Source organism: Sciurus carolinensis, chromosome 12 (assembly GCF_902686445.1).
Source record: "Sciurus carolinensis chromosome 12, mSciCar1.2, whole genome shotgun sequence".
Classification (NCBI taxonomy): Eukaryota; Metazoa; Chordata; class Mammalia; order Rodentia; family Sciuridae; genus Sciurus; species Sciurus carolinensis.
The window spans coordinates 104,997,638-105,024,301 of record NC_062224.1 but is presented as its reverse complement, the minus strand read 5'-3'; the positions used below and the strand labels follow the sequence as shown (position 1 = coordinate 105,024,301).

At 45.2% G+C, this 26,664-nt stretch overlaps 1 pseudogene; it reads left to right on the top strand.

The window, feature by feature from the left end:
* Nucleotides 1-18,453: 18,453 nt before the first annotated feature.
* On the top strand, nt 18,454-26,323 carry LOC124961091 (PIH1 domain-containing protein 1-like; annotated as a pseudogene).
* Nucleotides 26,324-26,664: the final 341 nt, after the last annotated feature.

Genomic DNA, 26,664 nt, shown 5'->3' with positions numbered 1-26,664 from the left:
GAGGACATCTCTCTGAGCATGACAAATGCAAGATCACAAACAGGTGCTTTGAGCTCAATGGAAGAAAGGTTTGCCTTCAACATAGATGATTTTGCTTTTGTAATAAAAATCACATGGCGCCTCTTTTCTAGACAGACCTATCTGCCCTTCTTCCCCAGGGCTGATGGGTTTCGTCGCCTGTAGTCAGTGTGGGTGGCAGAACCGGGCTGAGTGTCTGTAGCTGGAGTGCCAGGAGATTGGTTACAGGGGGCTGAGCAAATACACACACACGTTGAGCATAGCAGGAGCCAGGCCTCGCTGTTGGAGAGATCTATACTTGAGTTACAAACATAGAAAGCAGGAAGTCTAAAATAAACCCCACAGTGCTGGATTAGAATTGGAAGTATTAGTGTGAGCTCCTGGGTTTTAATGTAAGTTGATAGACCAAGTAACATAGATTTATGTACATTATGTGTGGTTATACTTAGATACACATATGAATGCACATGTCTGTACACTAAGTTCCTAGCTCTATTTCCAGAGTGCCTGGAAGTAAAGACACCAAAGTAGCAATGTGCATATCTGCCATTTACCCCTCACCTAAACATGCTTCTCCATTAAAAGAAAACAGGGCTCCTTCAAGAAAGGCTGATTCCAGGATGTGGTAGGCTTAAAACTGGCCCACTCAAAGACATCCGCACCCTGATCCCTGGAATGTGTAAATGTCACCTTATTTGGAAAAATGTCTTTGCAGATGTGATTAAGTTAAGGGTCTTATAATGAGATTATCCTGGATTTTCTGGGTGGGCCTTAATGTTTTTAGAGAGACAGGGTGAGGGAGAGGTAGAAGGGCGTAGGCCGCCAGGACAATGTGGTAAATGAGGACGTCGGGGGCAGGTCCAGACCAAAGGAGCCTGGAGAGGGTCTTCTGATGAGGTCAACTTCCTGGTTGATGAAAGTGCTCGTGGACACAAGGGGGGACCCAGTCAGACAGACACTTCCGTACTCGTGCTCCAAGGCAGGGGATCCAATAGGAAAACTAAAACGGATGCGTGGACGTGGGAGACACCAGTGAACAATAGTTAGGAGCGCGTGGACAGGGGAGAAGATAAGGAAAGGAGAAGACTCCAGGCGCCATATAAAGGACAAGCCAGAACTCCCCCACTGAGCTCCAGGGCCTTCTCTGCTACTGTCACTTTTGGCAATAACCCTGTGGCTTTCTTGCTATCTCTGTGTCCTGTTCTTTAATTCTTTACTAAACAGAGACTACAAGTCCAAGATCCCTAGATGGTAACAGGAGAGATTACAGAGGCAGCAATGTGACCACGACAGCAGAGGTCGGAGGGTTTCAGCCACAAATCCAGCAATAACCCTGAGCTGGAAGAGGCGAGGAACAGACTCCCGGAGCCTCTCGAGGGAGTGAGCCTGTCCACACTGCAATTTCAGTCCACGGATTCTGATTTCAGACTTCTGGGCTCCAAATTTTTAAGAGAAAAAAATTTCTCTTGTTCTAAAGCACCAGGTCTGTGGTCATTTGTTACAGCAGCCACAGGAAACAAATAGACCTGTGTCAGGAAATGTACAAGATGAATCCAAATATCTTGTTTTGTCAGAAAGTAAGGTCCTGCTTAGGTCAGAAGATACAAATATGTCAAAAAGACACAGGGACAAGCTTGGAGTGACTTCCACAGGCCAAATTGAGGACGATAAAGAGTCAAAATAAATATCAAGAATAACATAGTATAGCTCATGTACAATATGTAACAATGAGTCCCACCGTTATGTGCAATTATAACACACCAATAAAGATATGAAAAAAAGAATAATATATTACAATGTGCTATAAATAAAATGAGTCCCAAGTGGGATAAACAAATAAACAACTAAGTTTTTCCCATAAAAAGAAAACTCTGCCACAGTACAATATCAACTAATAAACACAGAAAGATGGAGTTAGAAAAATCACCATGACAATAAAAATTGATTTAGGCAAGAATTCTCAATAGATGCAAAGTCAATAGGCGAAAATTTGATGAGAAACGGGATATTTAAATCACACTTATTAATAAGTACAAGATACTAACCAACTTTTCTTTAGAGCAACTTGGCAGACATAATCTTGACTAAGTGACCAAATTTAACATCACCAGTAATGGGACAAATTGACACGACGCATGCCACACAGAGAAGAACAAAACAGTACTCTGTAGTGTTCCTGCCAAAAATGTATGACCTAAACCTAATCACAGGGAACCATCAGATGAACCCAAATTGAAGAATATTGTACAGAATAACTGGCTGTACTTTTTGAAAGTGTCAGGACAAGCAAAGCTGAGGAACTGTTCCAAATTAAATGATTAAATAAGACCAAGGAGACATGACAAGCAAGTGCATTGTATGACCCTGGATTGGATTCTGGACCCATGAAGGATACTATTCTGATAGATGGTAAAAATTTTAATGTTGTTTATGAATGAGATATTAACATTGTATTAATGTTTGTGTTATGCTTCTGTTAGAGAATGTCCCTGTTTTGAGATTCTGCATACTAAAGTATTAAAAGATATGGGCTGAGGAGATAGCTCAATCAGTAGAGTGCTTGTCTTGCATGCATAAGGCCCTGGGTTCGATCCCCAGCACTGCAAAAAAAAAAAAAAAGATAATGGGACATTCTAATCTGCAACTTCCTCTTAAATTGTTCAGAAAAATAATGTATATAAATCTCCAGAGAATGACAGACACATGCAGACAATGACAGACACATGTTGCACAATGTTAACAACTGAGAAATCTGGGCGAAGGGCAGGCAATATTCTTGCAATATTTTTGTAATTTTGAAATCATTTCTAAATCAACAGTTAAAAAGAAAAGGACATCATTATTCTACTATAGTAACTTAAGGCTTCTATTTAAGGAGTGCTTAGAGAATGCCTACGGAATTAATCAGAGAAGCGAAGTTGGTTTACTTCTGATTTAAAAAGAACCATCAATGACAATCATTAAAAAAAAAAAATCATTGCCATGGAATGGGATTGACTGCTAATGGACGTTGAAAACCATTTCCTTCTGCAGGGCAAAAATGATCTAAAATTAGGTTGTGGGGATTGCTGGAGAACTCCCCACAATACTGGAAGACACGGGGTTGTGCTCTTCAGATGGGTGAATTTTATGGCTTGTGAATGATATCTCAATAAAGCCATTAAAAATCACCGTTGTTGCTTTTCTCAGCCCACACCCACCCAACCGCACCCAACCGGCCTCTCCACGGTTACAATGAGGGAGCCTGTGCCAGATCGTGGTGGCAGAACAGCAGAAGGTAGAGAAGACATGGTCATCCTGGAGGAGGGCGGGGCCAGGGAAAGAGAAGAACGAATGGTAAAGTCCCCGTTCAGAACAGCTGGAGGAGAGGGGACGAGGGACGAGGGACGCTTCCAGCCCTGCCCTCCAGGCCTCGCTGTCCTCACATACCTTTTATGGTCCCAGGGTGACCTGACCCTCTTCAGGGGCTTTAACTCCCTCCACTAGGTTGATGACTCCCTGTGTGACTTAGGATTAGATTTTGCGGCAAGGGAGATAAAACGAAAATACGGGTAGTTTAAAAACTTCAAAAAAAGGAAGCTTTAAATCGTTGATCTTTCTCAAAAAAGAAAAAAAGTGTCTGAGGGTCACACGACTCCAGGAAGTATTACTCACACATTCTGCATGAATGGTCCTTTCTGGAGTAGTGCCCAGCCATGGCCCTGCCCAGGAATCCTTCTCTCCGGTTCTTAGGTAAATACGCTCAACCTTACTGTTCAAGCTGGCAACATCTGTCTTCTGGGCAGCAAAATGTAGGGACAACACAAAAGCAGGGGCGCAGGGCTGAATCTGAAGTAAGGCTTAGATCTTGGTGCATGCCATGTCTCTTAGGTTTCAGAGTCCAGGCCACTCGTCTTAGTCATGTGACCATAACGAGTAGCCCATGAAGCTGGGAAGTGTAGTTTATTTTTTATTTATTTATGTATTTATTTGCGGTGCTGGGGATTGAACCCAGGGCCTTGTGCTTGTGAGGCGAGCACGCTACCAACTGAGCTACTTCCCCAGGCTGAAATGTAGTTTTTTTCCCCAGGTGACCACACCCTCAGTTAAACAAGGTGGGGACTGAGAGGGTGGAACTCTTACCATAGAACAAAAGGCAATAGCAAAGGGGACAACCAGCAGTCACAGTCGCTCTTCCTAAGCCATGCTCTTGGTCAGGTGCACGTGTTCAACCATCTTGTGGCCATCTCTGCAGAGATGACTCAGGGTCCATGAGACCTACTAAAGGGCAGCATGGTGTCCACACGCTGCGCTCCGCCCAGCACGGACCCATGCCGGCCAATGCAAGCCAGCCACCCAGCTGGATGGGAATCATCTTAGCCTTCTTTCCTGTCCTGGCTTCCCTCTACACCAGCTCTGCTCGTCCTGTCTCACTGCCTCCTCATTTCCATTATGTTAGCAAAGACCCTCATGTTTTTCGGATCCGGATTATGATAGGGCCCTTAAACTGAACTTCCTACTTCCGGGCTCCCCCCACCTTGCACCACAGTGTTCTTTCTAACCGTAAACCTAATTCTGACTACGCCTCCTTAAAACTCTGCAGGGGTTTTTCCATGCTTCACGTGGCAAAGTTCACTTTCTTCAATCATAGCACCCAGGCTCTTGGAGAGCTGGCCTCCGTCCGCCTCTCTTGCCCCATCTGTTGCTCTCTTCCACGTACAACCTCTGCTCCCACCATGGGGCACCACCCGTAGTTCCCTAAACAGTTACTGTTTCACACAGTTTTACTTCTGCACATGCTGCCATTTGGTCTGAGATGAACTTCCCATTTTTCTAACTCCTCTTCTTCAAACCTCAGTTTAAGCACTGCTCCCACAAGGGAGTTTTCCTGGGTTCCCCAATCTGATTCAGACATTCTTGTTCTTAAGTCGCCCATAACTATCTCAGTATTCACTTATGCATATGTCTTTCCCACTCATCTGTAAGCTCTTCTTTTTTGCATTCTTTTTTCTAGTACCTGGCTCTTACATGTTTGTTGAGTGAATAAATATGCCAGGCTCAACTTTACAGGTGTTTATACGTAGTATTGTGTTAATTAGCTTTCTGTTACTATAACAAAAGACCTGAGATAATCGACTTACAAATAGAAAAGGGTCATTTTGGCTCATAGTTTTGGAGCCATGACCAGCCTTGTTGCTTTGGGTCTGTGATGGCACATCATGGCAGGGACAAGCGATAGAACAAAGCCATTCACCTTATGACAGGAACCATAAAGAGAGAGAGGGGAGAGCTGAGGTCCCACTATCCCCTTTGAGTGCATGTCCCTGGTGATTGGAAGACCTTCTACGAGGCCCCACCTTGTGAAGCTTCTACCTCCTGCCAATACCACCAAGCTGGGAGACAAGCCTTTATCACATGAACCTTTGGGGCTCATTTAGGATTCAAACTGTAGCATTCTGCCCCTGGCCCCCAAAGCTCATGTCCACCTCACAATGCCAAATGCATTCAGTTCATCTCTAAGAGTCCCCCAGATCTTATCTGTTCCAGAATTGCTCAAATGTCCAAGGACTCCTCCAAGCCTCAAGCAAACTCTGAGCTGTGAACTTCTGTAAAAATCAAAAAGAACATTACATGCTTCCAACATATAATGGTACAGGGTTGACATTCCCTCACTGAAAGGAATAGGGCTAGAAAAGGGGGATCAGAGCAAAGCAAGACAGAAACCTAGCAGGACAAACATGAAATCCCAAATTTCCAGCTCTGGCATCCGGGCACACTGTGGTGGGATGCGGACCCCCACGGGCCTGGGCAGTCCTGCCCCTACAGCTGCACCAGCAGTGGTCCACATGACCTCTCTCTGGGGCTTCCCTCACGGCATTCCATGTTCCCAGCATCTCTCGCTTTCTGGGGTCCTCTCAGAGCCCCACACATTTCTCTGCCAGGGATTGCTCTCCTTCAACCCTGCCACATACTCCCGGGCTTCCTCCGAAGGCACTATGGGAGCCTCCATTACCCCGACTCTTACATTCTGCATGCCTGCAAAACCAGTTCCCGGGTGATGACGCAGATCTAAGTGTGAGCTATATCAGAGGCCACGTGTCCCGTGTCCCGAGGCTGCTGCGGCCTCTCGTGCCTCCTCTGGAACAAATTCGCACTTTAACCCCTTAGAACCTGTGATGGGAGGGTCTTGCTGACTCCCGAGAGGTGCTCAGGGCATCTTTCCTATCTTCCCAATGCAAAGTACTTGGCTTCAGCCAGAGACCGTGGCCCAAGCCTGTAATTCCAGCAGCTGGTGAGGGGGCTGGGGCGCTGAGGCAGGGGTGCTGCAGGGGCTGAGGTAGGAGAACTGCAGGTTCAAAGCCAACCTCAGCAACTTAGCAAGGGTCTAAGATACTTACTGAGACCCTGTCTCAAAATTTAAAAAAAGGGCTGGGGATGTAGTTCAGTGGTTAAGTGCCCTAGGCTTCAATCCCCAGTACAATAAAGGAAAAAAAAAAAATCATACTTGGCTTCTCTGAAGGGCATTAGAAACTATGACAGTGCCCTCCTTGGACAGAATTTTTCACTTGCTTCTTTTGGGAAATTTCAAGTCTCCCCCTACATTTCCCCTCTGCTTCTCTTTGCTTCTGATTCTCACTGTAAATTTGGTTACACACAGCCAATAATACCCATGCTGCTGCCCAAATGCTGTGCCACCTTGAAATTTCCTCCACCAGGGCTGGGGAGATAGCTCAGTTGGTAGAGTGCTTGCCTTGCAAACACAAGGCCCTGGGTTCAATCCCCAGTACCGCAAAAAAAAAAAAAAAAACAAAAAACAAAAAACAAAAAACGAAATTTCTTCCACCAGATAAACTAGTACATCAGCTTTAAATTCAGCCTCCCTGAAAACTTGGGGCATGGATGTAGTACACCCAGATTCTTTGCTTCAGTTTAACAAAGTGTCCTCTAGTCCAATTCCCAGTAGAATCTTCATTTCCCATTACAACCTCATCAGCCTGACCTTTACTGTCCACATTTATATCAGCATTCTGTCTTCCGAGCCCTTACCTGAATTGCCTGTTGAATTCCACTTACAGCATTTTGGTTTTCTGTAACTTGCTCCCCAAGACTTTTCCAAATGCTTCCTGAAAATTAGTTCCAAAGTCTCTACCACATCATAAAGTTTAGTCACAGTTTTGATTCCAATTTTCTGTTAGATAGCTTTCTGTTGCTGTAACAAAATACCTAAAACAATCAACTTACAAAGAAGAAAGGTTTATTTTGGCTCACGGTTTCAGAGGTTTGATCCATGACTGACCCTGTTGCTTTGGGCCTATGATGGCACATCATGGTAGGGGTGTGCAGTAGAACAGTCATTTACTTCATGGCTGGGGGTGAAAAGAGAGAGAAGAAACTCCAACCATCTTCTTTGAGCCCATGCCCTCAGTGATTAGAAGACCTTCTACCAGGTCCCATCTCTTGAAGTTTTCACCAACTGCCAACGACACCAAGGTGGGGTCGAGCCTTTAACACACGGGCCTTTGGGGCATATTTAAGATCCAAAGTATATTAAGTATTATTATTATCATCATTATTATTATTATTATTTGGTACTGGGGCTTGAACCCAGGACATTTAACCGCTGATCTATATCTTCAACTCTTTTTTAAAAATTTTATTTTATTTAGAGACAGGGTCTCACTGAGTTACGTAGGGTCTTGCTAAGTTGCTGAGGCTGGCTTTGAGTTTGCGATTCTCGTGCCTCAGCCTCCCAAGCCACTGGGATTACAGGCAAGCACCACCGTGCCTGGTCTTAAGTATTTAATTTCTAATAAAGCCCTTATGAGGTATATTCATTTTTCAAAGGGGAAAACAGGCTCAGGGAATGGCATGACATGTCAAAAGCCACAGAGCCAGTTAGTAGCACACACAGATGTTAAATTCAATGTTCTTGCCTTTTGCATGTTCCTAGTTAGACAAATGCATATATGACTGTTTTGAAATGAAATATGAATGTGTCACTTTGGACTTGGTTAATCTCTATCTGGAGTTCCTTTTCGGAATTGTGCATTTTGTCTCTTTCTCTAAATTCCTAATCTTAGTAACACAGTTCTAGGGTACTTATAAAAGATGGAGTCCAGAGATATGGTTTCTTTGCCTCCCACTGGGAAAATGTTTTATGAATCCCTACTAGTGGAGTCTGTTTCTTTATTCACCCACTCTTGCAATGAATATTTATTAAACATCCACCCTGTGTTAATGTCAGCCTCATTTACACATAAACATGCAGAAACCAAGACTTTTTCAGTCATTATCCGAATCTTCTAATCTTTTTTGTTGGAGTCAGGGAGAATCAGCCTTGTGCAGGACACAGTCACAAATGGAGGTCAAGCAGCAGAGCTGGAGGGTAAGTCCAAGGCTACTCACTGTTATTGTTCCTTCTTATGCAGGGCGTGCATAATCCTTGTACTGGAAACTGGTTTCAGGTACAATAAACAATGGACTCCCTTATCTCAGATGCACTAAGGCAGTTTAAGGACTTGTTTACTACGCAGGTATTCCCTGTTCAGCAGTTTGCATACAATAATGATACCTTTACATTCCCTAATGTGCTACCCTCCCAAAAGGTAGTAAGAAATCCAAACCGTCTACATGAATTCATTTGTGTGGAGGACAAAGGCGTTTTTACATGCTCCTGCAATGTCCATTTGACCAGACGCCAGAATATTTATACGAGCAGCAGAATCCATCTCCTGAAATTGATTCAGGTTTTCTTTGATAGGAGGGTCAGAAAAAGAAAAGGCATGTGATTATAATTGCAGTTGGAAGCGGTCCCAATTACAGAAGCAGTTCTTTAAAGTTTTTCTTTTGGTTTCACCTTGAATTATCTTAATGGAACTGTGACATTTCGTAGGAACAAAGAAAAGAGGGGAAAGGGATGGCTGGAAGTTTTTATTTATTCATTCAGCAAATACTGTGCCTACCAGCACAGGGAAAGCACCAGGTGAGGCCCTGTCAGACAAGAGGCATGCCTTAAAGGAGGGTCAGACGCAGCAGCAGGTCAATGGGCACGTGGCACCCACCCACCCATGCCAGGTACCCTGAGTAACCAAACTCACTCTCAGAATTTGCACCACCTAAATTCAAAAAGTAACTAGATTCTGCCCATTTTAGAATAAATCTCTCTCTATCCCAACTTTTACCACTTGCTTTTTGAAACTCAAGAACCCCAGGTCATCTGTTTTTGGACTCACTGTTCAAAGTCAGTGACCAAACCTGGGAACCTGGTTGAGGGGGCCGGCAGTCACTTGGAACTGTGCAAGCATGGTAAGAGACACAGGCATGGCCCCAAATGCCATGAAGTTTGCAGCGGTGCAAGTTACCTTCCAGTGGGGAGCAATCTGATGGAGGACCTATTTGAACCAAGCCTTGGGTAGCATGGTTTTTGTCTCCAACCTCACTATTTGACAATCCTACTCTGTCCCCCTACTTCACCCCCAACTCTCCCTTCTAAACCTTTCGCCATTCTTTTCAAGTCCCCTGCCTGTCCTGCCATTCACTTCTTACTTAACAGGTAATAGGGACTGACAACTGTAAAGGGCCACATTCCCCCCGCCCCAATAAAATTCCCCATCCTTCTACATTGTATCCATGCCTACCTCATTCCCGTCTGTCTGAAAGGAAGGTGTATTGGGGGGCTCCAGAAAAACATAACCAATAGGTTACGGTAAAATACTTATATGTGTATCTATAATGGGAATTGGCTTATGTGATCTCGGAGGCTGGGAAGTCCCACCATGTACGGCCCACAGGCTGGAGAACCAGGGGTAGTTCAGTCCAAGTGTGAAGGCTGCCAACTAGGGGAGACACTGGTGTAAACTCTGGAGTCCAAAGACCCGAGAAGCAGGAGCACTCATGTCGAAGAGCTGAAAATGGATGTCCCAGCTCAAGAAAAAAGAGAAAAGTCACCTTCCTTTTTGTTCTCCTTGGGCCCTTAATGGCCTGGATGATGTCTTCCTACACTGTGGAGGCAGAATCTTCTTCACTCAGTCTACCAATCAAATGTTATTCTCTTCCAGAAATACCCTCACAGACACACCCAGAAATAATCTTTTACCAGCTACCTGGACATCCTTTGGCCCAGTTGGGTTGATGAACAATTAACCATCATAGAAGGAATCCCCTAGCAGAATGAGTTCTTGTTTTTCAAATTCCTTCCCCTCCCAAATGTGGGTCTGGGACAAATATCTACCATCTTTTCTTCTGTCTTTGAGGCATGACCTCCATTTCTTCCCCTCCCTCCTCTTTCTATCTGCTTTGAGCTGTCAGTAATGTAACTCCGCCATGCCTGGCGCAGGTGAGCCCCTGTCCCAAAGGAGGCCAGAGTCTGTTTCCAGGGTGGATCTGGACGCCGGAGGACAACAATCTAGTTCCAATGTCTTCTTGAGTATTCCAGCTATGTGACCAATGTAAGCCTCCTCATCTAGGACTCAGTGAGGTTGCCTGAGAACAAGGCTAAGGAGAGACAAGAGAGCACGAACCGGAGAACTGACATCACTGTTTACAAAACCTTGGATTCTCAATTAGGGGAGCAAAGAACTTCCCTTTCTGATTGATTGTTTGATTTGGGTTTCTGTCGTTTGCCATCAAGAATTCTGAATAATTCCCTATCAATGGCTTCTTTCTTTCTCCAGGAACATTGGCCTCTTTGCGCAAAACTGTTTCTCTAGAGTCCAAACACACGCTCCAGACTCCGCCCGTCTAGAAAGTCCCTCTTTCGCCCCCTAGCCCCTGCTGTTCTCCCTCAATCCTCTGTCTCCACAGGCCGGGGCTGCGGGCGATGAAGTATTTCCCTCAACCAAGGCAAAAGCAAAATGACAAATCGGGACGAATGAGAAAGGATAATGCAGTGAGGGGTTTTTAAAGTTAAGTTACTGAGATAAGATTTAATACACTAAATTCATTCTGTGCATATAGTTCCACAAGTGTTAAGAAGTAGGCACAGTTGCACGACCACCACCATAACCAAGATCTAGTCCCCCAAATTCCTTGTGGCCCCTTTGAAGTCAATCCCTCCTCCAGCTCCTGGCAAACAATGATCTAAGTTTCATCCCTTGGTTTGGGTTTTTCTAGAATGTCATATAAGTGGAGTCCTGAAGTATGAAGACTTTTCAGTCTGGCTGCCTTCACTTAGTGTAATTATTTTGAGATTCGTCCATATTACTGTGTGGTTCACTAGTTCATCCTTTTAGTTTCTGAGTAGGATTCCATTGTTGGTAGGCCCACATTCTGTTGATGCATTCATTGGCATTAGTTTATTTTCAGGTTCTGCAATTATGAACAAGCGGTTAGAAATGCTTGTGTACAGTTCTTTGTGTGGACACGTGTTGGGTAAATACTGAGGAGTAGGATTGCTGGGTCTCATGGCAGTTTAACCCCATCCAGAACTGCCAAACTGTTTTCCAATAGTGCTGTACTGCTGGGCGCAGTGGCGCTAGCCTGTAATCCCAGCGGCTCCGGAGACTAAAGCAAGAGGCTTGCCCATTCAAAGCCAGCATCAGCAACTTAGTGAGGCCCTAAGCAATTTAGCAAGACCCTGCCTCAAAATAAAAATTAAAAAAGGATTGGGGATGTGACTCAGTAGTAAAGTGTCCCTGGTACCAAAACCAAAAAATGATAGTGCTGTACCATTTTCTATTCCTATCAGTAAAGCATGAGTGTTCGAGTCACACCCTGTCAGCACTGGGTACTATCAGGGTTTTGTTGGTTGTTGCTTTATCATCCTAATGTGTGTAGTAATATTTTGTGTGGTTTTAATGTGCGTTTCCATGACAATGAGCATCTTTGATGAAGGAAGCTTTTGTCTTTTTTTTTTTTTTTCAGTTCTGGAAATTAACCCAGGAGCAATTTACCATTGAGCTACATCCCCAGCTGTTTTTAGTCTTTATTTTGAGACATCTTACTAAGTTGCCCAGGCTGGCCTCCAACTTGCAATCCTCTTGCTTCAGTCTCTGGAGTAGCTGGGATTACAGATGTGTGCCATCACACCCAACTGGAATTAAAGTATCTTTTTGAATATAATAAAGTTACGACAGCAGCTCAATGCACAATAGGCAAAATAGCTAGATTATGGAACCAACTAGATGCCCTTCAACAGATGAATGGATAAAGAAACTGTGGTATATACACGATGGAATATTATTCAGCCATAAAGAAGGATAATATTATGGCATTTGTAGATAAGTGGATGGAATTGGAGAATATCATGCTAAGTGAAATAAACCAATCCTAAAAAACCAAAGGCAAAAGTTTTCTCTGATAAGTGGATGATGATATATAATGGGGGTGGAGAGGGTAGGGGTGAGAGAAGAATGGAGGAACTTTAGATTATGTAGAAGGAAATGAGAGGGAGGGTGTATGAAAAATGGTGGAATGAGACAGACATCATTACCCTATGTACATGTATGATTACATGAATGATATAAATCTACATGGTGTACAACCATAGAAATGAAAAGATGTACACCATTTGTGTTCAATGAATCGAAATGCAGTCTGTAAAAAATAAAAATAAAAAATAAAAAGAACAGAGAGAAATTTGCATGTGTTTGCCTACTAAACCAGTCAGCCGATGATTCCATGTTGGGGTCATAGGTCAGGTACCCCAGGAGACAGAACCTCTCGGGGACAGCACCTAGGCAGGCTCCTCTGGGCCTCTTCTGGACTAGGCTCAGACCTTGGGCTCCGGCGTCCTTTCTTGTGAAGCCTGCACGGCCAGGCTCTAGCAAATGTCCTTTTAAGTCACTTTGGAGAGATGCACCACTCTTGGTATCTGATCAGATTCCTCATTCCCTACCTTTGCCCTGGTCTGTTTTCAGCAAGAATCCTGTCAAGTTGGTTTTGCTGGAATCTCCCTTCCCCCTGATTTTTCATCTTAGTATTTTTCCATCCGCTGAACCCTCAACCTGCTCCTTGGCTCGAAATTCCCCTCTGTCCTTATTGTGTTCAGAATTGAGCCTAGCTGTATACTGAGGTCTCCCGCTCCCTTTTACAACAGTTCCTCAATAAAATCTGTTTTTACCATTTTACTATCCATTCCTGGTCTTTGACGCATGAGGGAATTTTATTTTATTTGCAGTGCTGGGTATTGAAGTCAGGATCTCATGCATACCAGACAAGTGCTCTTCCACTGAGCCACATCCCCAGTCCCACAAAAATTTTATTGGGGAGCTCTAGCAGAAATAACACTTCTGAAGCTGTGGGTGAAACCCAGTTGGTGGCGGAGATGTTGAATTATGATGCAATGGCAAGAGAGGCTTCGGCTGGTCCCATGGGGACTTCTGGGACTGGGATGCCCCTTCAGAGTTGCCCTAAGTAGAGGGAAGAATCTGGACCTTTGCATCTGCTATCCCCTCCCCCATCAGATGAGCTCATGTGCGAACCTAGGTAAACCGTGGTGTAGGAATAGGAGAGGTTAAATATTTGAACTGTTGTAAGTCTCCATGAACCCGAGGCAATCCTTCTATAAGGACAAATAAAACAAAACTAATTAGTCATTTGTGAAACCCTTGCCATGGTTCTGTGACCTCTGCCACCCAGCAGTCATGTAACCTGGCAACAGTCTCCGGGCTTCATGCCTGGTTTGCATCATCCCCCCAGGGTGAAAGCATCACTTTTACTTGATTTATTTTCTTCCTTGTGAAGAAGGAACAGGGTTCCTTTGCAACTGGCAGACCCATGCCTAGTGATGAATCCAGGGGAATGCGGATGAGACTCTGTATGAGAAGAAAAATAAAAAATAACTGGGGTACGTGGGAAAAGAGGTTTCGCTGGTTAATCCACATACTTGATCACCCATGCATCAGCGAGCCTTCTGCCCCACTTCTCAAACCGTTGTCAGTGTAAGCGAAAAAGGCAGACCAAAGCTCAGAGGTGTCCACTGCCCGGTTCTGCACAAATAAATGCAAGACTCCAGTCAAGGGAGAGGGCTGTTTTCTGGCCCAGAGTGTTTGTCCTGTCCCTTTGTTCTCCTCGCGGCAAAAAAACGTGCTCCTAGAACTGGAGTTGTCAGGAGAGCTGCTGTCATTCAATGAGACCCTCTTGAAATGAGGAAACGGGTCCAGGATCACTCAGCTCCTGGCAAAGCCAGAATTTATGTCAGATCTCCCGTCAACCAAGCCAGCAGTCTTGCTTCTCCTGTCTTCCCCAGCTCTCCCATCCACAAAGGCACAAGTTAGGTTATTCTGGCATAATAGCCCTCAGCCTTTCCCTTCCTCCCCAATGCTTGGTATTGCCTTTGCCTAGGTTAGACCTAATCTCTTGGATGATTTTCAGTAACTTCATAACTGGTCCCTCTGCCTTGGTTTCCCATGGCCAGTCCATTGTGCGCATGGCAGTCAGTGTGACAATTCTTTAAATTTTTTTTTTAATTGTAGATGGACAGAATATCTTCATTTTATTTATTTATTTTCATGTGGTGCTGAGGATGGAACCCAGTGCCTCACACGTTCGAGGCGAGCGCACTACCACTGAGACACAACCGAAACCCCCAGTGTGACAAATTTTAAGCACAAATTTGACAGCTTATTCTCCTACCTGAACCTTCCTGAAGCTCTCAGTCCTCTTCATGTGAAGGCCAAACTCCTCAGTCATGTGTTCAAACGTTATCCTTGGCATAACAGCCAGTGTGATAGATAGGGTGGCAAATCCAACTAAGGTAGGCAGTCTGGAGACTCTGTGATGTCACGGGAGACCCCATCATTTTCTGTCCTTTCTTCTTCATTCTTAAGTTTCTAACTATGGTCAAAATATGGCTACTGCAACAGGCACCGGGGTGCACGCTAGTAATTTCAGTGGCTCAGGAGGCTGAGACAGGAGGATCATGAGTTCAAAGGTGCCTCAGCAATTTAGTGAGACACTGTCTCAAAATTTAAAAAGGGCTGGGATGTGTTTCAGTGTTTAATTGCCCCTGGGTTCAATCCCTGGTACCAAAAAAAAAAAAAATTAAAATATATATATTGAAACTCTGGATATCATATCCTCATACGACAGCATTCAAGTCACAAAGGAAAGAAAGGAAGAAAACGGGGAACTTCTCGTTCTTTCTTTTCATCAGAAATGTAAATTTTTTCTTGGCCCTCCACCAGATTTCTTATATTTCTTTGGCCAGAACTGAATTCCATACCAAGCCCCAGACCAAGCATTATCATCAAAGGCAAAGGGAACTGCTAAGATGAGTGCTATGGTTTGAATATGTCCCCCAAAGTTCACATGTTGGAAACGTGATCCCCAATGCAGTGGTGTTGGGAGATGAAGCGTAATTGCAGGTATCTGGGTCAAGGAGCACCACCCTCATGAATGGATTAATGTTGTTATTCTAGGAGTGAGTTTGTTATAAAGGGATGAGTTTGGTCCCGTCCCCACCTCCATGCCCTTAAGCCTTCCACCACGGAATGATGCAACAAGAAGGCCCTCACCAGATGCAGGTCCTTTAATCTTGGACTTTACAGCCTCTGGAGCTATGAGAAATAGATTTCTTTCCTTTGTATGTCACCCAGTCTCTGGTATTCTGTAATAGTGGTATGAAATGAATTAAGACAATTGTGATTTATGCTGTGCCCCTGAGCATTTCACCACCAAAACAAAAATCCAAGTTCTGTTCGGAAGAAGGAAAAATGGTTAAAGGAATGACAACCCAGAGTGTGTGCCTAACCTATGAAGACTCGTGTGAGCTGGCCTCTACCTATCCCTTTTGCTTAATTTCCTGCTCCTCTCCTTTCTGTTCCCTTTAGATTCTAGTTATGCAGAACCAGTCAGATTTTCCAGAACAGTTCTCCATGATTTTGCACTTGCTGTTCCCCACCTGGAATATACTTTTTCCTCTAGATAACCTTACAGCTCCCATTCTTCTTGGAGCACTGAACTTGAAGTATAACCAGCTTTGTGAAACCTTTCTAGATCCTTTAAATCAGGGTCAGCCACCCATGACTTTAGTCCAAATAGTACCTGGAACACTGTAACTGCTCAATAAATGTTTAGTGAATGAATCTTTACATCATTCAGGTGTGTTGTTATTTTGAGACCTCAGATTATTGCCACTGTGTATACTGCAGCTAAAATCATTACTTTCATCATGGAGCCAGTTAAAAGGTTCCTTAGTATATAAAAATATTTCTAAATAGTAGGATCGAGTTGCTTATGAATTTAAGCAAGAAACTGTTTTTATGGGATGTGATTTTGAGGAAGCTAACATACCCTAATTTGATGTTTAGTCTCAATATTCTTTCCCATGGTGTCTCCGATTAATAATTCTCTTTCACTCCTGGGTATCTTGCATACATTTTCTTGCAGTCAGACAAATTATTTTATGCATGTTGTATAGAGATAGGGACACTTAGAAATGCTAATTTGTATTGGGGATAAAGCTAGTTGGGGGATGTGTACAGAAAATGTGTTCAAATAGAAGCAGTGAGAGAGAGGGGGGGAAAAGCGGCAAGGATATTAAGTAGAAAATGATAAAATGTTAGAATACAATTTATCCTAGAGCGTGGGAAGCAAATTCAAAATAATTTTAGGTGGCACAGGTACTTAGCTTTCAATAACAATGACATATAAAAGGTTTATGCCCTTTCTGATTCTCTCTAAATTCTTTTGAAAGATTCATTTCCACAAGTCACCCGGCTCAGGAAGTAGCATTCTACCTTTTCTGAAGCTCTGTGCTCTGACCAAGCTGACAATGGCTTAGAGCCATTTAAGCAAAGCAGGTGGTACAAATCTTTGGCATTCTGCTGCCTGACAGGTATTGACTAGCAAAGGAGAAGAAGCAGAAAATGTCTATGTAGTCACAGAATAAGGCCTTTGAGCTGGAAACTACCTGTATCAACAGACTGAGACTTTAATGGTTGCCGGTGGGTGGTATACATGCTTAAAAGAAGTTTAAGGCTGTAGGGGAAAGAAAAAGGAAAAAGAAAAGGAAAGAAAGATGGAAGGAAGAAAGAAAAGGGGAGAGGAAAGAAAGAAGACATCAAAATCTCTAAGGTTAAACTGGATGTCTGCAGCTGTTTACACAGTGGCTTCCAGGAAGCTCCGCCTAATTTCTTTGAAATATGACTCAGGTCCTTACCCAGGGGCATGTGTGTCCTTGTTCTGACAGAACTTTAAAATATTTACTCTTCATTCAATCCGGGCAGCTTCTCCATTCTTTGTCTCCAGCCATCTCCTTTATAGGCCAAGAATCACAGGTGACCGACATACGGGTACCGCCTCACACAGGTCTGCCAAAAGAAAGGGTTTGATTCTTTTGTCACTGTGGCCTTTCCTTGCTCCTCCCATTGGACCGCTACCGCTCCTGTGGTCCTTGGTTCCCTTGGAACTTTGACAGCTATGGGCAGGGTCTGGGAGCTGCCTGGGTAGAAAAGGGGCTGGGTTACAGACTGCTTGTTTAACAGAGGTTTGCCAGGTCATTTTAACAAAGTATTCTTCTTTCAATCTAAAAATATTACACACCCTTTAAAACTCAGATTGGAACTTCTTGAGGGTGCCTAGCAAGGACAGCCAGAGCAAAATTTTGCAAGAAGATTATGGGATTTTCAGTCCTGTGATCTCTTCTGGGTATGACAGTGTCCCACTTTGACTCTCAGGACACCCAGTAGACTCTGCTATCTCTATAAACTGCTCTTAATCTGCCTTCAGGAATGAAATATGAGCCTATTCAGAAAGGTACTATGGCTGAATAAGAAACTTCTCCTTAAAGGTCTTAAAGTTTTCAATGACTGTGTTTGACATCTAGAACTATCAGTGCCAAGAAGAGAAGGGTATTTGAGGGGCGGGATCATAGAAAAACCTTGTTGGATTTTATGATATTATACTTCATGGAATTCAGTCTACCAATAAGACTGACTCTCTACCATCCCTGGAAAAGGTTTCTCAATATTCCAAATAAGCAAAGTCCCCTCTTTTCTGAACTAAACTCTGCCATAAGCATAACCAAGTTAAACTTTATTAAGTGCTTACTATCTGCCAGGTATTTTGCTAGCACTTTACAAGACATTATTTTCTTTTAATTCTCACATTCAGGTTGGTAAGGAATTTCTCGATTGATCTGAATCAAAATGGTGTAAATGCAAAGGGCATTTATTTGCTCACAATAAATTGGGAAGTTCAGTGGTGCTGGGAAATGTAGTTCGAATCAGGTGAACTCAAGTGAGGGAGCAGGGGAGACTGGATATGAGGGTGTCCTGCCATAACAAGGACTCTGGGTGTGGAAAGGTAGTTGTATTGATGTGTCTTCCTGCCCCATTTTGTCTTGGAGATAGAAAGTGCAGAATTTTGTTCATAACACATTTACTAGGGATTTAGATCTAATGTGTAGCAAACTTTGACGGCACTGTAACCTGGTCAACAGTGGTGGTTAGATAACAGTGGAAGTATGGCATTTGGACATCTGTCTCAGGAGTTATTTTTGATTGGTTGAGGACCATGGTGGCCTCAGAGTTGCTGGCATCCAAGCTAAGTAAGGCAGAGCCAATGCATGACGAGATGGCATGGTTCAAGGAACTCCTGGTATAGGTTTCCAAGGAGCTCCGGCAAGCCTGCACCACCAGGTCAGAATCCACACAGATCCAGCCTCAGCCTGGTTTCGGCATAAAGACCAACTCTTCGGAAAGGAAGCTTCTTTATCAACATCTGTCACTCTCCCTCCATTGTCAGGGACCAAGAAGTTCTCATTCTGAGAACATTCTGACCTTTACAATAAGCAGCAGCGCCCCTCCCCCCTCCTGGCTGATAATTCTGACAGTATGGCGCCTATGGTGCCGTCCCTGCTTCTCTTCTGGGACTTCACCTTCCCACCGTTGCGAACCTCACCTTCCCGCCGGCGCGAACTTGCAGCCTATCAGGAGCCCAATAGAAGAACACAGCCAACCAGGCTGCACCTCGTCATACCCCTCATTCCCTGAGCATATAAATACCCCTGTGTGAACAATAAAAATTTGCAGCTTGATCAGAATTCCTGTCTTGCTGTCTCTCCCTGCGTCTCTTGTCCCTTCATTCCTTCTCTCTTAGGTTTGCCGTTCCGCGTTGATGTCCCGCGGGTCGGGACAGTTGGCGCCCAACGTGGTTGGCTCCAGCCTTTGTTTGAGAAGCGAACGCTGCCCTCTGGGGAAGACTTGGCCAAGCGGGATTCGAGATCGCCTCGGTGGACGCGACCGGGAGTCAGATCCAGGAGGAGAGTGAGGCCAGCGCAAGGTGAGTGACGCACCATGGGACAAGCAGTTTCGTCACATGATTTGTTTCTGACGGGTCTCGAGGAGGCCCTCAAGACTCGGGGAGCGCGTGTTAAGAAAAAGGATTTAAGATCATTCTTTTCATACATAGAGGATTTGTGTCCTTGGTTTCCCCTCGAGGGGTCAATTGATGGTAAAAGGTGGCTCAGAGTAGGAGACTGCCTCAAAGATTATTATGAGACTTTTGGTCCTCAAAAGGTGCCTGTCACTGCCTTTTCTTATTGGAATTTAATTAATGAGATTCTTAAAAGTTCACCCTTTGACAGTGGTACTTTAAAACTTGTAAAGATTGGGGAGCAGGCAATGCAATCCACCTCTCGCCCCCCATCGGCATGCCCTTCGGTTAGTATTCAAATGCCCCCTACTCAGCCTTCTCAGGACCCTGGGACCCTCCCAGACCCCGGGAACCTCCCAGACCCCACCTTACCAAAAAAGTCCCCTAAAAGTCCCCCTAAGATTTATCCGGTTTTAAATCCCTATGATGACGTGACCCCAGAGGAGGAGGCTACCCTGGAGGAGGCAGCGGCTCAACACCATTCTCCAGACCTGCCACCTCTTAAAAATCCACCTCCCTCTTATATATCCCCTGCCTTTCGTGCTCCGGCCCCTCAGGGACCTACTGCCCCCCCAGACATTTTTTCCCCACTTCCCTTGCCTAATCTAACCCCTTTACGCGAGTCTCTCCAACATAGGCGGGAACAAATCCAACTTTTAAAAGAACTAAAAGCCCTTCATGCCGAGCTTCGCTCACTGGCCTTGGGCACGGAGTTAACACAAACTGGCCCAAGACCCCTCAATACTCGTAAGGTGAAGCCACGTGGTCAGCCTGTTCTTGCCTTTCCAGTCACTCGCAGTCAAGCAGATCAGCCCGCACAAACTGAAGCAGAGAATTTAAAAGGAAGTCAGGAAGAGGAATCAGGGGAGGAACAAGAGGTAGAACCAGAGAGGGAACAAGAGGAGGACCAGGAATCAGGGGATGAGGAGGAGCCCACCTCTGGACAGAGTGGAGCCCTTGGTTCTTATAAAAGGCTGAGCCTCCGCTTTCTTGAAAGACTTAAAAAGGCTTGTACACAGTATGGCCCCACTGCACCTTATACACTGGCCTTGCTAGAGAACCATAGTACACAGTGGCTCACCCCTAATGATTGGAAATTTTTGGCCCGAGCCACCCTCAGTGCGGGTGACTTCCTGTTGTGCAACGCAGACTTTAGGGAATACTGTCGGGAAACTGCCCAAAAAAATTCAACCAAGGCTTCCTCTAAATCCTGGACCTATGTTAAACTAGTGGGTAATGCGCCATTTGATATTAACCCTAAACAGGCACGCTTTCCTACTGGGCTCCTAGCACAGGTTCAAACTGCTGGTTTGCATGCTTGGAGACGGCTCCCTCAAAAGGGCTCGGCCACCACCTCCCTAGCAAAAATTCGTCAGGGTCCTGACGAGCCTTACAGTGACTTTGTTGCCCGACTTAATCTAACTGCGGAGCGCTTACTTGGACCAAGTGAAAACGAGAGCTCCTTTGTAAAATATCTTGCCTTTGAAAATGCCAACCCAATATGTCAAGATGTTCTTCGGCCCCACAAAGATAAAGGGGACCTTTCTGACTTCATTAGGCTGTGTGCCGGGGTAGGAACAGCCCATGCCATGGGTCTCGCCATTGGTGCCGCCTTCACCAAGGCCCTTCACCACCCTGGCCCACGTACTTGCTTTACTTGCAAACAACCTGGCCATTTTGCGCGAGACTGCCCAACAGGGAAACTGGGTCAAGGACCCATATCTCCTCAAACAAGGACTAAACCACCTCCGCTCACCCTTTGCCCTAAATGTAGTAAAGGTCGCCACTGGGCCAAGGAGTGTAGATCCAAGACCAATGCCCTTGGACAGCCTATTCCCTCTAACTTCTCGGGAAACTCCTCTCGGGGCCAGCCCCTGGCCCCGACCACCCCCAGAGCAAACCCAGGGGCAATAAGGTTTGTTCCCTCTCAGACTCCCAACCCAATCCAGGCTCCCTGTCCTTCTCCACAATCACCTCCCTCCAACGTGCTACCCCAGGCAGCGCAGGATTGGACCTCTGTGCCTCCACCGATACAATATTAGACTCTATGCAAGGACCTCAAATAATACCCACTGGGGTTGTAGGCCCCCCTCCACCTCATATGTGTGCTCTTATTCTTGGGAGAGCTCCTACCACCTTACAAGGTGTTTAGGTCTTCCCTGGCATCATTGATGATGATTACACTGGAGAAATTAAAATACTGGCCACAGCTGTTAACGGAGTAGCTGCCATCCCTGCAGGAACAAAAATTGCACAATTAATACTCCTTCCCCTCAATTCAGGAAATTCACCAGGAAACACAGCCTCTTTAGGTTCCTCTGATGTGTATTGGGTCCAACCTATCTCCCACAAAAGACCCACTCTTACCTTATTTATTGAAGGAAAGAAATTCCAAGGGATCCTAGATACTGGTGCGGACGCCACAGTTATTTCTCAAAAATATTGGCCACCAGAATGGCCCCTCACCTCATCACTAACTGACCTTAAAGGAATAGGGCAGTCAAGAAACTCCTTAGTTAGCTCCAGGGTGCTTAATTGGACTGACACAAAAGATAACACAGGGAATAAAGGAACCGTTACCCCCTTCGTTGTTCCTGATCTCCCTGTCAACCTTTGGGGACGAGACATTCTAAGCCAAATGAAAGTTATTCTTGCTAGTCCCGACTCTTTAGTCACTCATCAAATGCTTCGTATGGGCTTTATCCCTGGTACAGGCCTTGGGAGGCTAGGACAAGGACAGGTTGAGCCTGTACAGCCCATACAAAAAACAGACAAATTTGGACTTGGGTATGTGGATTTTTAGTGTCGGTCCCTGACCCTCCTGTACCCCATGCAGACAAAATTATTTGGGAAACTCAAACTCCTGTGTGGGTGGATCAGTGGCCCCTTACCCAAGAAAAATTAGAGGCTGCCTCCATGTTAGTACAGGAACAGTTGACAGCCGGCCATGTGGAACCCTCAACCTCACCCTGGAATACTCCTATTTTTGTTATTAAGAAGAAATCAGGCAAATGGCGCCTTTTACAGGATTTGCGCGCTATCAATAAGGTTATGCGCCCGATGGGGGCATTACAGCCAGGCATCCCTACACCGGTAGCTATTCCTAGGGACTATTATAAAATGGTCATCGACTTAAAAGTTTGCTTTTTTACTATTCCTTTACATCCTGATGACAGACCCTATTTTGCTTTCAGCCTCCCCCGCATCAATTTTCAGGGCCCTATGCAAAGATTTCAATAGAAGGTCCTTCCCCAGGGTATGGCTAACAGCCCTAGTCTTTGCCAAAAATATGTTGCTCAAGCAGTAGACCCTGTGAGAGAGCAGTGGCCACAAGTTTATATATTACATTATATGGATGATTTGTTAATTGCTGCACCTAATACCTATGATCTTAACAATTGTTATTTGGATCTCTATAAAGCCCTTACTGCCTTGGGACTTCAGATAGCCCCTGATAAGGTTCAAACACAGGACCCCTACACCTACTTGGGCCTCAAACTTCAAACTAATCAAATTCAAATCCCTAATATACAATTGCGTGTGGACCATCTCCACACTCTTAACGATTTCCAAAAACTACTAGGGGATATCCAATGGCTAAGACCATATTTAAAACTACCCACCTATGTGCTTTTGCCTCTTAATGATATTTTAAGGGGAGATTCTGACCCTTCTTCTCCTCGAGAGCTTACTCCCGAGGCACGGCAAGCATTAATTCAAGTCACAGAAGCCATCGCTCAACAATTTGTTACACAAATATCTTATAACCTTCCTTTGGTTTTGGTTATATTACACACCCCTCATACACCCACGGGACTATTCTGGCAGCGGGATCCACATTTTAAAAATAAGGGTTGCCCCTTGCTCTGGGTTCATTTGCCCGCCACATCCTCTAAAGTTATTGCTGTCTATCCTGCTCAGGTAGCTTCTATCATTATTAAAGGTCGCTTGCTTTCTCGACAACATTTTGGCAAAGACCCTGATAACATTCTGATTCCATATACTAAGGATCAAACCCAATTTTTGCTACAGACGAGGGATGAATGGGGTATTGCTCTATCAGGCTTTTTGGGAATAATCGATAACCACCTTCCCAATGACCCCCTTTTGCATTTTGCTCAGTTACATCCATTTATTTTTCCTCGGGTTACTCGGAAGGCTCCTATTCCACAAGCCCTTACTGTTTTTACAGATGGCTCCAGCAATGGCCGTGCAGCCTTTGTTGTTGATAATCAGCCTACCACCTTTGACACTGCTTATCCATCAGCACAGCTTGTAGAATTGTTTGCTATAACACAAGTCTTTATGACATTTTTTGATAAACCTATTAATATTTATACAGACAGTGCTTACATTGCCCATTCTGTGCCCCTATTGGAGATTTCACCCGCCATTAAGGCTTCCTCCAACGCAGCCTTTTTGTTTAACCAGCTTCAACAACTAATTCAGGCTAGAAAACATCCATTTTTCTTAGGACACATTAGAGCACATTCTGATCTTCCCGGTCCCCTATCACGGGGTAATGCTCAGGCTGATGCAGCCACTCGGTCCCTTTTCCCAGTTCTTATTGGATCCATCCAAGAGGCCACAGATTTACACAAACTTCACCACTTAAATTCTCAGAGCCTTCGGTTACTCTGTAAAATTACCAGGCAACAAGCAAGGGAAATTGTAAAAGCGTGTCCTGCTTGCGTTGTCTCCCTTCCTATTCAACATCTGGGTGTTAACCCTCGAGGATTACTGCCCAATCAGATTTGGCAGATGGATGTTACTCACTTTCCTGAATTTGGGAAAACAAAGTACATACATGTTTCCATAGATACCTTTAGTGGCTTTATTTTTGCATCACCGCATTGCGGAGAAGCTACCAAGGATGTCATTTCTCATCTTGTCTCAGCCTTTTCCATAATGGGAAAGCCAGCACATATTAAGACAGATAATGGCCCTGCATATACCAGTACCAAGTTCAAACAGTTTTGTGCCACTCTTCAAATCTCTCATACTACTGGAATTCCATATAACCCTCAAGGTCAAGGCATTGTGGAACGTGCACACCTCACCTTAAAAACCTGGCTTACCCGCCTTAAGGCCTCTTCCCTTGCATTTACCACTCCCAGGGATCGCCTTAATCATGCATTATTTGCTCTTAACTTTCTTACCCTAGACAATGAAGGACATTCGACCGCAGACAGACATTGGCATCCCTCTTCTAATTCTGCTCGCCCATCTGTTATGTGGCGCGATCCTTTAACAAATAAATGGAAAGGCCCAGATCCCGTCCTCATTTGGGGACGAGGTTCAGCTTGTATTTTAGATCAAGAACAAGCAGCCCCAAGATGGTTACCAGAACGCCTGGTCAAACAGGTCAATGATTTACCACAACCCAGGGACGGAAACCTTCCCCCTGAGGATGAATCTTCCTCTCTTATAGATGCAGCCGACAATCTATGCGAAAAATCCCCTGAATGACAAACCCTGTGACTGCACACCATTGCTTCTCTGGATAATGGCTGCCTGTTCACTGCTCTCCCACAGCCATGCAGGACTTGAGGACCCTGCTAAGGTCCCCTCCTTTGCTTGCTGCTTATTGTATCTATAGGTCCTTTGATATTCAACAAGATCATGGCTTTTCTTAAAGCTCAAATTGAGGCTATACAGGCGAAACCTATTCAGGTTCATTACCATCGACTGGAGATGATGGATCGTGATGGTGATCTTAAAAGACCATCACCCCTGTGAGCTGAACTGGACAGCCAATGACGGGTAAGATTCGTAAGAGCTCATACCAACCTAAGACAGGAAATGAGGGCTAGAGCCTCATTATCCAATGACGGGTAAGGATGTTGCTCTGCCACGAACAACCTAAGACAGGCGCAGTTCCCGAGGGATTGTCACTCCAGCCCTATACCTGTTCAGGCAAGCCGTGCCCCCGTCTCGCCACATAACCTCTATCACCCCCTTAAAATATGGCTATCGAAAAATGGTCAATAATTTTATATAAGAAAGGGGGAAATGTCAGGGACCAAGAAGTTCTCATTCTGAGAACATTCTGACCTTTACAATAAGCAGCAGCGCCCCTCCCCCCTCCTGGCTGATAATTCTGACAGTATGGCGCCTATGGTGCCGTCCCTGCTTCTCTTCTGGGACTTCACCTTCCCACCGTTGCGAACCTCACCTTCCCGCCGGCGCGAACTTGCAGCCTATCAGGAGCCCAATAGAAGAACACAGCCAACCAGGCTGCACCTCGTCATACCCCTCATTCCCTGAGCATATAAATACCCCTGTGTGAACAATAAAAATTTGCAGCTTGATCAGAATTCCTGTCTTGCTGTCTCTCCCTGCGTCTCTTGTCCCTTCATTCCTTCTCTCTTAGGTTTGCCGTTCCGCGTTGATGACCCGCGGGTCGGGACACTCCATCCCTCCTCCAGTGACACAATCCAGGACCAGCAGTTTCAAATGCTGGAGGAGGACCAAGCTGGGTTTTGCATCCCCATGTATCTGGGAGAGTCACATGCTGAACCGGATGCAAAAGGCCAGAGCTTATGGCAGAACTGTGATTTCTTGCAGGAGCTCGTAGTCGCCATTGCCAGGGGGTCCTTGAGGACAAATACAGCTTGTAGCTGAATCCAGAACAGCACATGTCTTTCCTGGGTTCCACCTTGCAGCAGAACACCTGCTCTCAGTGGCACCCTAGGATCCAGGAGCTGGGGAACCTGTATGCACCTGGCTCCCGGACTGCCGAGGGAAGACCTGAGAAGCCTTACCTTAACTTTGGCTGGAAGCACCCAACCTCCTCTTGGATGAAATTGCCCTCCCCAAACTGGATGGAGTCCCAGGGCTGTTGCTGCAGATCAGGGAGAACCACCTGGTAATGGGGAGCTCCCAGCAGCTGTATCACCTGGATACTTTCATCCTTCTGTGGATCAACTGTAAGGAGAGCAAGGCAGCTTTTCACCAGAAGAGAAAGCAACCCGTGGTGGCCATGCCCCTTCTGCCACTACCTTCTTGACTAGAATGTCTTCCGAACGTGGAGAAGAGGTTGATGCCTTCTCTAAGCGGAAATAAGAGTTTTGCCTTAAAACAATTAGGAAGCCCAGGTGTAGGGCTGGTTTCAGACAGGACTGGACTTAAACAATGTCATCAAAACCTTGTCTCCCTCTATCTCCTGGCTGGGCTCCACCTTCCTTTGTGTGTTGGCTTTGTTCTCAGGTTCCCTGTGGGGGCAGGTGGCTGGAGCTGCTCCAGCCAGACAGTCTTCCAGTGTGTCTACTTCAGCAGGAAATAGAGAGCAGCACTGGGGACAGCACTCTCTTTCCTCCTGAGTGCTCAGATGCACTCTAATTAGACAGG